A 14,099-nucleotide genomic window follows, 5' to 3' on the forward strand; every position below is an offset into this window, starting at 1 on the left:
ACTGGGAGAGTGACCGAGTAGTGATCAGTGAAGAGGCTGGGCCATTAACTGTGAATCGACTTCTGCAACCACAATTAGGTGAGTACACACACAGAGAGCCACCCTCAGAACCCCACAGATAAGCACGCTATCTCAATACAAATCACAATCCACACTCACAGCCCACACCCAACACTGCAGCAACCTACAAGGTCCCAACCACCACAGACCCCCAAGAACACATTGTTGGAGAGGAAACTGAAAGTATGGTACACCAACGCTGAAGGAATAAGTGGGAGAAGTGAAGAGGCATCACCGGGCGTCAAAGCTCTCACAGAAACCAAGCTCACAGGAATTATAACAGATGTTATCTTTCCAACGGGATATCAGATCCTGAGGAAAGACTGAGGGAACAGAGGGGGTGGAGGAGTGGCACTGCTCATCAAAAACCAAAGGGATTTTCAGGAGCTGGACGGAGAAGACAGATGAGAAGCATGAGATTACATAATAGGAACACTTCAGTCTGGAGGTCCCAACGTGGTTATTGCAGTGATGTATATCCCTCCACAGAACAGCAGGAGGGCAAGGCAAGAGTATGATGAGAGTAACAGAGCGATGGTTGATACACTGGCTGAAGTGGCCAGAAGGGCTCATACGAGCAGGGCAAAGCTTCTGATTGTGGCGTGACTTCAATCACAAGGAAACTTACTTAGAAAACCTGGAACCACATGGGGGCCCAGAAACGTGGAGGGCTAAGATGATGGAGGTGGTACTGGAAAACTTCATGTACAAACACGTATGAGACACTACCAGAGAGAGAGGAGAGGACGAACCAGCAAGACTGGACCTAATATGCACCTTGAGTAGTGCAGATATTGAGGACATCACATATGAAAGACCCCTCGGGGCCAGTGACTACGTGGTTAGAGCTTCAATTACATAGAAGAGTTACAGGTGGAGACGGAAGCAGGAAGGGCAGGACGAACAGAGCCAAAGTACAAGAGAGGGAACTACATAGGCGTGAAAAATTTCCTGCATGAAGCTGAGTGGGACAGAGAACTGGCAGGGAAATCAATAAACGAGATGCTTGAATATGTGACAACAATACTGAAGGAAGCGGAGAAGTTTGTACCCAGGGGTAACAGAAATAACGAGAAGGCCAGGATTAACCCTTGGTTCACCCAGAGGTGTAGAGAGACCAAAACCACGTATTATAGAGAATGGAAGAAGTATAGAAGGCAAAGGACCCAGGAGAATAAGGAAAGCAGTCGTAGAGTGTCCGGGACCCAGGACTGTTCAATTGTCTCTCAGCTTACATGAGGAGGATTACCAATAGACCCCTGGCTGTCTTCAAGAAGGCACTGGACAGGCACCTAAAGTCATTACCTGACCAACCAGGCTGTGATTCGTATGTCAGCTTGCGTGCGGCCATCAGTAACAGTCTGGTTGATCAGACCCTGATCCGCCATGAAGCCTGGTCTCAGATCTGGCCTAGGGGGCGTTGACCCCCGAAACCCTCTCCAGGTAAACTCCAGGTAGAGCGAGAAATGAATATGCTCAGACAAGAAGGGAGGCCCAGCGTCAGTACAAAAATGACATAGCAGCGAAACCCAAATCTGACCAGAAGTTGTTGTACAGCCACATCAGGAGGAAAACAACAGTGAGGGACCAGGTAATCAGGCTGAGGAAGGAAGGAAGGAAGGGAGATCACAAGAAACAACTGACAAGTATGTGAGGAGCTCAACATGAAATTCAAAGAAGTATTTACAGAAGAGACAGAAGGGATTCCAGAAAGATGGAGAGGTGGGGTACACCATCATTCAAGCGAGGAGGAGGTGAAGAGGCTGCTAAACGAGCTAGATACCTCAAAGGTGTTGGGCCCGGACAACATCTCTCTGTGGGTCCTGAGAGAGGAAGCAGAGGCGCTATGTATACCACTAACAACATTATTCAACACATCTATCGAAACCGGGCGACTACCTGAGGTATGGAAGACAGCAAAAGTAATCCAAATTTTTAAAAAAAAAGGAGACAGACACAAAACATTAAACTACAGACCAGTGTCACGGACATGTGTAATATGCAAAGTCACGGAGAAGATTATCAGAAGAGTGGTGGAGCACCTAGAAAGGAAAGAGCTTATCAACGACAACAGTACGGTTTCAGGGACGGTAAATCCTGTGTGACAGACCTACTGGAGCTCTATGACAGGGTGACAACAGTAAGACAAGAGAGAGGGAGGGGTGGGAACACTGCGTTTTCTTGGGCTTTAAGAAGCCTTTTGACAGTCCCACACAAGAGATTAGTGCATAAGCTGGAGGACTAGGCTGGTATAACAGGGGAGGCACTGCAATGGATCAGGAAATACCTGTCATGAGACATCAACGAGTCATGGTACGTGACGAAGTGTCAGAGTGAGCGCCTGTGACTAGTGGGGTTTCACAGGGGTCAGTCCTAGGATTGGTGCTGTTTCTAGTATATGTGAACGACATGACGGAAGGAATAGACTCAGAAATGCCCCTGTTTGCAGAAGATGCGAAGTTGATGAGAAGAATTCAATCGGATGAGGACCATGTAGAACTACAAAGGGATCTGGACAGGCTGCAAGCCTGATCCAGCAATTGGCTCCTGGAGTTCAACCCCACCAAGTGCAAAGTCATGAAGATTGGGGAAAGGGCAAAGAAGACCGCAAATGGAGTACAGTCTGGGGGGTTAGAGACTACAAACCTCACTCAAGGAAAAGGATCTTGGGGTGAGTATAACACCAGGCACATCTCCTGAGGCACATATCAATCAAATAACTGCTGCAGCATATGGGCGTCTAGCGAACTTAAGAATAGCATTCCGACATCTCAATAAGGAATCATTCAGGACTCTTTACACTGAGTAAGTCAGGCCCATATTAGAATATGCAGCACTAGTTTGGAACCCATTCCTAACCAAGCACGTAATGAAATTAGAAAAAGTACAAAGGTTTGCAATAATACTAGTCCTGGAGCTAAGGGTCATGTCGTACGAGGAGAGGTTAAGTGAAATCGACCTGACGACACTGGAGGACAGGAGAGATGGAGGGGGGACATGACAACGACATATGCAATACTGAGAGGGATCGACAAGGTGGACGGAGACAGGGAGCTCCAGAATGGGGCACAACAACAAGGTGGACGGAGACAGGGTGCTCCAGAATGGGTCACAGCAACAAGGGGTCACAACTGGAAGCTGAAGACTCAACAATGGAAGTGAAGTGACTGTTTTCACATTGTTAATGTGTTATTGAAGGTGTGTGTATGCAGCTTGCAGAGACGGATTCCTTCACAGGTTACATCGTCTTGGTGTCTATCTCGTCTACCTCTGTTAAATATTCTAAATTTTCTTGTGTTATTGTTTCTCCTGTGCTAAGTTCCTATGTTTTGTTTTTCTACTTTGTTTCTGGTATTGCTCCTGTTTACTACAGGGAAAGTTCTGAATTCTTTTGTTAAATTCTTTTCATATTGTGTTTGAATTTCCAATTTTAATGTCCCAACTTTCTTAAGTCTAACCATAAGCAATTTAACGGAGTAATTTACATTTGAGTGTCTCTGTTTGTTTGTGTATCTCCTCTTAACAATACACCTAAACATCTCTGTTTGTTTGTGTATCTCCTCTTAACAATACACCTAAACATCTCTGTTTGTTTGTTTATCTCCTCTTAACAATACACCTAAACATCTCCTTTACTTCAATGAAACATTTTTTATGAATATATGGTCGTGTGGGAAGAATTATCTGCTCCTTGGCTGTCAGCACACTGACAACCATACTCTCTCCTACACTCACCTACACTCACCTACACTCACCTACACTCACCTACACTCACCTACACTCACCTACACTCACCTACACTCACCTACACTCACCTACACTCACCTACACTCACCTACACTCACCTACACTCACATACACTCACCTACACTCACATACACTCACCTACACTCACCTACACTCACCTACACTCACCTACACTCACCTACACTCACCTACACTCACCTACACTCACCTACACTCACCTACACTCACCTACACTCACCTACACTCACCTGCACTCACCTACACTCACCTACACTCACCTACACTCACCTACACTCACCTACACTCACCTACACTCACCTACACTCACCTACACTCACCTACACTCACCTACACTCACCTGCACTCACCTACACTCACCTACACTCACCTACACTCACCTACACTCACCTACACTCACATACACTCACCTACACTCACCTACACTCACCTACACTCACCTGCACTCACCTACACTCACCTACACTCACCTACACTCACATACACTCACCTACACTCACCTACACTCACCTACACTCACCTGCACTCACCTACACTCACCTACACTCACCTACACTCACATACACTCACCTACACTCACCTGCACTCACCTACACTCACCTACACTCACCTACACTCACCTACACTCACCTACACTCACATACACTCACCTACACTCACCTACACTCACCTACACTCACCTACACTCACATACACTCACCTACACTCACCTACACTCACCTACACTCACCTACACTCACCTACACTCACATACACTCACCTACACTCACATACACTCACCTGCACTCTCCTACACTCACCTACACTCACCTACACTCACATACACTCACCTGCACTCACCTGCACTCACCTACACTCACCTACACTCACCTACACTCACATACACTCACCTGCACTCAACTACACTCACCTACACTCACCTACACTCACCTACACTCACCTACACTCACCTACACTCACATACACTCACCTACACTCACCTGCACTCACCTACACTCACATACACTCACCTACACTCACATACACTCACCTGCACTCACCTACACTCACATACACTCACATACACTCACCTACACTCACCTACACTCACCTACACTCACCTACACTCACATACACTCACCTGCACTCTCCTACACTCACCTACACTCACCTACACTCAACTACACTCACCTACACTCACCTGCACTCACCTACACTCACCTACACTCACCTGCACTCACATACACTCACCTGCACTCACCTACACTCACCTGCACTCATCTACACTCACCTACACTCACCTGCACTCACCTACACTCACCTACACTCACCTACACTCACCTACACTCACCTTCACTCACCTGCACTCACCTACACTCACCTACATTCACCTGCACTCAACTACACTCACCTACACTCACCTACACTAACCTGCACTCACCTACACTCACCTACACTCACCTACACTCACCTACACTCACCTGCACTCACCTACACTCACCTACACTCACCTACACTCACATACACTCACCTACACTCACATACACTCACCTACACTCACCTACACTCACCCACACTAACCTACACTCACCTACACTCACATAAACTTATATACACTCACCTACACTCACATACACTCACATACACTCACCTACACTGCCCTACACTCACATACGCTCACATACACTCACCTACACTCACATACACTCACCTACACTCACTTACACTCACCTACACTCACATACACTCACCTACACTCACCTACACTCACCCACACTAACCTACACTCACCTACACTCACATACACTCACATACACTCACCTACACTCACATACACTCACCTACACTCACCTACACTCACCCACACTAACCTACACTCACCTACACTCACCTACACTCCCCTACACTCACACTCACCTGCACTCACCTACACTCACTCACACTAACCTACACTCACCTACACTCACCTTCACTCATATACACTCACCTACACTCACCTACACTCGCCTACACTAACCTACGCTCACCTACACTCACCTACACTCACCTACACTCACCAACACTCACCTACACTCACCTACACTCACCTACACTCACCTACACTCACCTACACTCATATACACTCGCTTACACTCACATACACTCGCTTACACTCACCTACACTCACATACACTCACCTACACTCACCTACACTCATCTACACTCACCTACACTCACATACACTCACCTACACTCACCTACACTCACATACACTCACCTTCACTCACCTACACTCACATACACTCACATACACTCACCTACACTCACATGCACTCCCCTACACTCCCCTACAGTCACCAACACTCACATACACTCACCTACACTCACATGCACTCCCCTACACTCCCCTACACTCCCCTACACTCACCAACACTCACATACACTCACCTACACTCACCTACACTCACCTACACTTCCCTACGCTCCCCTACACTCACCTGCACTCACCTACACTCCCTACACTCACATACACTCACCTACACTTAATTCCCAGCCATCCATCATGGCGCACAACCACTTAATTCCCAGCCATCCATCATGGCATGCAACCACTTAATTCCCAGCCATCCATCATGGCGCGCAACCACTTAATTCCCAGCCATCCATCATGGCGCACAACCACTTAATTCCCAGCCATCCTTCATGGCGCACAACCACTTAATTCCCAGCCATCCATCATGGCGCACAACCACTTAATTCCCAGCCATCCTTCATGGCGCACAACCACTTAAATCCCAGCCATCCATCATGGCGCACAACCACTTAATTCCCAGCCATCCATCATGGCGCACAACCACTTAATTCCCAGGCATCCATCATGGCGCACAACCACTTAATTCCCAGCCATCCATCATGGCGCACAACCACTTAATTCCCATCCATCCATCATGGCGCACAACCACTTAATTTCCAGCCATCCATCATGGCGCACAACCACTTAATTCCCAGCCATCCATCATGGCGCACAACCACTTAATTCCCAGCCATCCATCATGTCGCACAACCACTTAATTCCCAGCCATCCATCATGGCGTACAACCACTTAATTCCCAGTAATCCATCATGGCGCACAACCACTTAATTCCCAGCCATCCATCATGGCGCACAACCACTTAATTCCCAGCCATCCATCATGGCGCACAACCACTTAATTCCCAGCCATCCATCATGGCGTACAACCACTTAATTCCCAGTAATCCATCATGGCGCACAACCACTTAATTCCCAGCCATCCATCATGGCGCACAACCACTTAATTCCCAGCCATCCATCATGGCGCACAACCACTTAATTCCCAGCCATCCATCATGGCGCACAACCACTTAATTCCCAGCCATCCATCATGGCGCACAACCACTTAATTCCCAGTAATCCATCATGGCGCACAACCACTTAATTCTTAGCCATCCTTCATGGCGCACAACCACTTAATTTCCAGCCATCCATCATGGCGTACAACCACTTAATTCCCAGCCATCCATCATGGCGTACAACCACTTAATTCCCAGCCATCCATCATGGCGCGCAACCTCTTAATTCCCAGCAACCACTTAATTCCCAGCAATCCATCAGGGCTCACAACCACTTAATTCCCAGCCATCCATCATGGCGTGCAACCACTTAATTCCCAGCCATCCATCATGGCGTACAACCTCTTAATTCCCAGCCATCCATCATGGCGTGCAACCACTTAATTCCCAGCCATCCATCATGGCGCACAACCACTTAATTCCCAGCCATCCATCATGGCGCGCAACCACTTAATTCCCAGCCATCCATCATGGCGAACAACCACTTAATTCCCAGCCATCCATCATGGCGCGCAACCACTTAATTCCCAGCCATCCATCATGGCGCGTAACCACTTAATTCCCAGCCATCCATCATGGCGTACAACCACTTAATTCCCAGCCATCCTTCATGGCGTACAACCACTTAATTCTCAGCCATCCATCATGGCGTACAACCACTTAATTCCCAGCCATCCTTCATGGCGTACAACCACTTAATTCTCAGCCATCCATCATGGCGTACAACCACTTAATTCTCAGCCATCCTTCATGGCGCTCAACCACTTAATTCCCAGCCATCCTTCATGGCGTATAACCACTTAATTCTCAGCCATCCATCATGGCGTACAACCACTTAATTCCCAGCCATCCATCATGGCGCGCAACCACTTAATTCCCAGCCATCCATCATGGCGTACAACCACTTAATTCCCAGCCATCCATCATGGCGCGCAACCACTTAATTCCCAGCCATCCATCATGGCGCACAACCACTTAATTCCCAGCCATCCATCATGGCGTACAACCACTTAATTCCCAGCCATCCATCATGGCGCGCAACCACTTAATTCCCAGCCATCCTTCATGGCGCACAACCACTTAATTCCCAGCCATCCATCATGGCGTACAACCACTTAATTCCCAGCCATCCATCATGGCGCGCAACCACTTAATTCCCAGCCATCCTTCATGGCGCACAACCACTTAATTCCCAGCCATCCATCATGGCAGACAACCACTTAATTCCCAGCCATCCATCATGGCGGTCAACCACTTTATTCCCAGCCATCCATCATGGCGCACAACCACTTAATTCCCAGCCATCCATCATGGCGGTCAACCACTTTATTCCCAGCCATCCATCATGGCGGTCAACCACTTTATTCCCAGCCATCCATCATGGCGCACAACCACTTAATTCCCAGCCATCCATCATGGCGCACAACCACTTAATTCCCAGCCATCCATCATGGCGGTCAACCACTTTATTCCCAGCCATCCATCATGGCGGTCAACCACTTTATTCCCAGCCATCCATCATGGCGCACAACCACTTAATTCCCAGCCATCCATCATGGCGCACAACCACTTAATTCCCAGCCATCCATCATGGCAGACAACTCGCCAAATCCTCTATAAGTCTCCTGCGAGAGGCTGTTGATGGTAGAGTTAACAGCGCTGCGAGAGGTTGTTGATGGTAGAGTTAACAGCGCTGCGAGAGGTTGTTGATGGTAGAGTTAACAGCGCTGCGAGAGGTTGTTGATGGTAGAGTTAACAGCGCTGCGAGAGGCTGTTGATGGTAGAGTTAACAGCGCTGCGAGAGGTTGTTGATGGTAGAGTTAACAGCGCTGCGAGAGGTTGTTGATGGTAGAGTTAACAGCGCTGCGAGCTGCGAGAGGCTGTTGATGGTAGAGTTAACAGCGCTGCGAGAGGTTGTTGATGGTAGAGTTAACAGCGCTGCTAGAGGCTGTTGATGGTAGAGTTAACAGCGCTGCGAGAGGTTGTTGATGGTAGAGTTAACAGCGCTGCGAGAGGTTGTTGATGGTAGAGTTAACAGCGCTGCGAGAGGTTGTTGATGGTAGAGTTAACAGCGCTGCGAGAGGTTGTTGATAACAGCGTAGAGTTGACAGCGCTGCGAGAGGTTGTTGATGGTAGAGTTAACAGCGCTGCGAGAGGTTGTTGATGGTAGAGTTAACAGCGCTGCGAGAGGTTGTTGATGGTAGAGTTAACAGCGCTGCGAGAGGTTGTTGATGGTAGAGTTAACAGCGCTGCGAGAGGTTGTTGATGGTAGAGTTAACAGCGCTGCGAGAGGTTGTTGATGGTAGAGTTAACAGCGCTGCGAGAGGTTGTTGATGGTAGAGTTAACAGCGCTGCGAGAGGTTGTTGATGGTAGAGTTAACAGCGCTGCGAGAGGTTGTTGATGGTAGAGTTAACAGGGCTGCGAGAGGTTGTTGATGATAGAGTTAACAGCGCTGCGAGAGGTTGTTGATGGTAGAGTTAACAGCGCTGCGAGAGGTTGTTGATGGTAGAGTTAACAGCGCTGCGAGAGGTTGTTGATGGTAGAGTTAACAGCGCTGCGAGAGGTTGTTGATGGTAGAGTTAACAGCGCTGCGAGAGGTTGTTGATGGTAGAGTTAACAGCGCTGCGAGAGGTTGTTGATGGTAGAGTTAACAGCGCTGCGAGAGGTTGTTGATGGTAGAGTTAACAGCGCTGCGAGAGGTTGTTGATGGTAGAGTTAACAGCGCTGCGAGAGGTTGTTGATGGTAGAGTTAACAGCGCTGCGAGAGGTTGTTGATGGTAGAGTTAACAGCGCTGCGAGAGGTTGTTGATGGTAGAGTTAACAGCGCTGCGAGAGGTTGTTGATGGTAGAGTTAACAGCGCTGCGAGAGGTTGTTGATGGTAGAGTTAACAGCGCTGCGAGAGGTTGTTGATGGTAGAGTTAACAGCGCTGCGAGAGGTTGTTGATGGTAGAGTTAACAGCGCTGCGAGAGGTTGTTGATGGTAGAGTTAACAGCGCTGCGAGAGGTTGTTGATGGTAGAGTTAACAGCGCTGCGAGAGGTTGTTGATGGTAGAGTTAACAGGCGCTGCGAGAGGTTGTTGATGATAGAGTTAACAGCGCTGCGAGAGGTTGTTGATGGTAGAGTTAACAGCGCTGCGAGAGGTTGTTGATGGTAGAGTTAACAGCGCTGCGAGAGGTTGTTGATGGTAGAGTTAACAGCGCTGCGAGAGGTTGTTGATGGTAGAGTTAACAGCGCTGCGAGAGGTTGTTGATGGTAGAGTTAACAGCGCTGCGAGAGGTTGTTGATGGTAGAGTTTAGAGGTTGTTTATGGTAGAGTTAACAGCGCTGCGAGAGGTTGTTGATGGTAGAGTTAACAGCGCTGCGAGAGGTTGTTGATGGTAGAGTTAACAGCGCTGCGAGAGGTTGTTGATGGTAGAGTTAACAGCGCTGCGCTACCGCCAAATTACTTGTAAATGAAGATCAACTCAGCTATGTGGCAACACTTGTCCAGGAATTACCTCTCCATGGAAACACTTTCCTTCACTTTTGTTTCATATATTTAAGATTATTCTAATAATTCGTTTCTGAATAAATTTTGAAAATGGTATTTGAAGACGTACGAAAAATACTTTTAATTTTGTCTATAAAGAATATTATTTTCCTCAGTGTGATGAATTAAATAAGGTATTTTTGCAAAAATAACCCGAACATCGCCGACACAAACTTGTATCGACATCTCGGTGCGACTTGGATCGTTAACTAGTCACACTTCCTGGAGTCTACCTGGAGGTTATTCCGGGGATCAACGCCCCCGCGGCCCGGTCCACGACCAGGCCTCCCGGTGGATCAGGGCCTGATCAACCAGGCTGTTACTGCTGGCCGCACGCAGTCCAGCGTACGAACCACAGCCCAGCTGCTCCGGCACTGACTTTAGGTATCTGTCTAGCTCTCTCTTGCAGGCAGCCAGGGGTTTATTGGTAATTCCCCTTATGCTTGGTGGGAGGCTGTTGAACAGTCTTGGGCCCCGGACACTTACGATGTTTTCTCTTAGTGTACCATTTGCGCCCCTACTTTTAATTGGGGGTATTTTGCATCGCCTGCCCAGTCTTTTACTTTCGTATGGAGTGATTTCTGTGTGCAGATTCGGGACCATTACTTCCAGGATAACTAAAACAGTGGATACTGAATCAGTGGATATGGGGTTCTACTGTATGCCTAATATTCCAAGGACAAAATTTTTATTGTAATACATGTGATCATGGAGTCTTACCTTTCCTGTTTGTGACTTCTCCTCCTGGACAATAGTTCCTCTCTTTTCCAAGTGTAGATTATGATATATCTCTCCCTCCTGCGTTCCATCGAGTACAAGTCAAGTACTTCCAAGCGTTCCCAGTAGTTAAGGTGCTGGACAGAACTTATACGTGCAGTAAAGGATCTCTGAACACTCTCTAGATCTGCAATTTCACCTGCTTTGAACGGAGATGTTAATGTACAGCAGTATTCCAGCCTAGAGAGAACAAGTGATTTGAAAAGATCATCAATGGCTTGGCAACTCTCGTTTTGAACGTTCTCATTATCCATCCTATCATTTTCTTTGCAAGTGCGATCGTGGCACTGTTGTGATCCTTGAAAGTGAGATCCTCAGACATTACTACTCCCAGGTCCCTTACATTATTTTTCTGCTCTATTGTATGGCCAGAGTTTGTAGTATACTCTGTTCTAGATATTATCTCCTCCAGTTTTCCATAACGGAGTAGTTGGAATTTGTCCTCATTGAAAATCATATTGTTTTCCGTTGCCCACTGGAAAACTTTGTTTATGTCTTCTTGGAGGTTAACCGCGTCCTCAATAGATGACAGCCTCATGCAGATCCTAGTATCATCTACAAAGGATGATACGGTGCTGTGGGTTACATCTCTCTCTATGTCTGCTATGAGGATGAGGAACAGGATGGGGGCGAGTACTGTGCCTTGTGGAACAGAGCTCTTCACTATGGCAGCCTCCGATTTGACTCTGTTGACCACTACTCTTTATGTTCAATTGGTTAGGAAGTTGAAGATCCACCTCCTCACTTTGCCAGTTATTCCTTTAGCACGTATTTTATGGGCTATTACGCCATGATCGCATTTGTCAAACGCTTTTGCAAAGTCTGTGTATATTACATCTGCATTCTGATTTTCTTCCAGTGCATCCAAGGCCATATCATAGTGATCCAGTAGTTGTGAGAGGCAGGAGCGACCTGCCCTGAACCCATGTTGCCTTGGATTGTGCAGATTTTGGGAATCCAGGTGATTTGCAATCCTGCTTCTTAGCACTCTTTCAAAGATTTTTATGATGTGGGACGTCAGAGCTATTGGTCTATAGTTCTTAGCTAATGCTTTGCTGCCACCTTTATGGAGTGGGGCTATATCCGTTGTTTTAAGTGACTGTGGAATTTCACCCATGTCCAAGCTCCTTCTCCATAGTGTACTTAGGGCACGTGAGAGGGGTTTCTTGTAGTTCTTAATGAACACAGAGTTCCGCGAGTCTGGGCCCGGGGCTGAGTGCATGGACATGTTGTCAATGGCTTTTTCGAAGTCTATCGGAGTTAGGGTAATGTCGGGAATCTGGCATACATTTATGGAGTTTTGAGGCTCATTCATGAAGAAATCATTTGGGTCGTCGATCCTCAGACTGATTAGTGGCTCACTAAACACAGAGTCGTACTGGGATTTCAGTATTTCACTCATTTCCTTGTTGTCATCTGTGTAAGTCCCATCCTGTCTGAATAAGGGCCCAATACTAGATGTGGTATTTGCCTTGTTTTTGGCATATGAAAAGAAATATTTCGAATTTCTTTGAATTTCACTAATAGCTTTAAGCTCCTCCTGTCTCTCCTTGTTCCTGTAAGAGACCTTTAACTTAAGTTTCCACTTCCCTGGTCAGTGCTTCCTTTCATGTATAAGATATTCTATTGTTTCTGAGGAGCTCAGTGATTCTTCGTCGTCTTCTGTAGAGGGAGCGTCTTTCTCTCTACAGTTTACTCCTGCTCTTCTTCTTTCTTAGGGGAATATGCCTAGAACATGCTTCAGCTGCCAGGAAGTTGATCCTTTCAAGGCACTGGTTTGGATCCATGTTATTTAAGTTATCTTCCCAACATGTTTCATTTAAGAAATGGTTTACCTGGTCCCAGTTGATGTTCTTGTTGTTGAAGTTGTATTTTGTGAAGACACCTTCACAGGTACATGCATTTTGCTGATCAGGACCCCTATGCATGTACGTCTAGACTTCGATTAGATTGTGATCAGAATTAGTTGTTTTTGATATTGTTATGTCTCTTATCAGGTCCTCATTATTTGTGAAGATAAGGTCAAGTGTGTTTTCTAGTCTTGTTGGAACCACTGTTTATCGCAGAGACTTAGTAGTTCCTGTGTGTGTGATCTTTCATCTGCGCTACTTCCCGGGATTGTTTCACCTATAACATTATTCGCTACATTCTTCCATTTTGTGTGTTTTAGGTTGAAATCACCAGCAGTAAGATGTTTGGGGGTGGAGCTGGAAGGTTTTCAAGACAGTAATCAATTTTCAGTGACTAGTTAATGGTACAAGTCAGACCAAAACGTCGTCATAAGTTTTTGTCTCCTATGCTCGGGTTATTTGTGTATTGTTCCACTCATGGTATTGTTCCACTCATGGTATTGTTCCACTCACGGTATTGTTCCACTCACGGTATTGTTCCACTTATGGTATTGTTCCAGTCACCGTATTGTTCCACGCACGGTATTGTTCCACTCACAGTATTGTTCCACGCACGGTATTGTTCCACTCATGGTATTGCTCCATGCACGGTATTGTTCCACGCACGATATTGTTCCACTCACGGTATTGTTCCACTCACGGTATTGTTCCACTTATGGTATTGTTCCAGTCACCGTATTGTTCCACGCACGGTATTGTTCCACTCACAGTATTGTTCCACGCACG

Source organism: Cherax quadricarinatus, chromosome 52, assembly GCF_038502225.1.
Source record: "Cherax quadricarinatus isolate ZL_2023a chromosome 52, ASM3850222v1, whole genome shotgun sequence".
NCBI lineage: Eukaryota > Metazoa > Arthropoda > Malacostraca > Decapoda > Parastacidae > Cherax > Cherax quadricarinatus.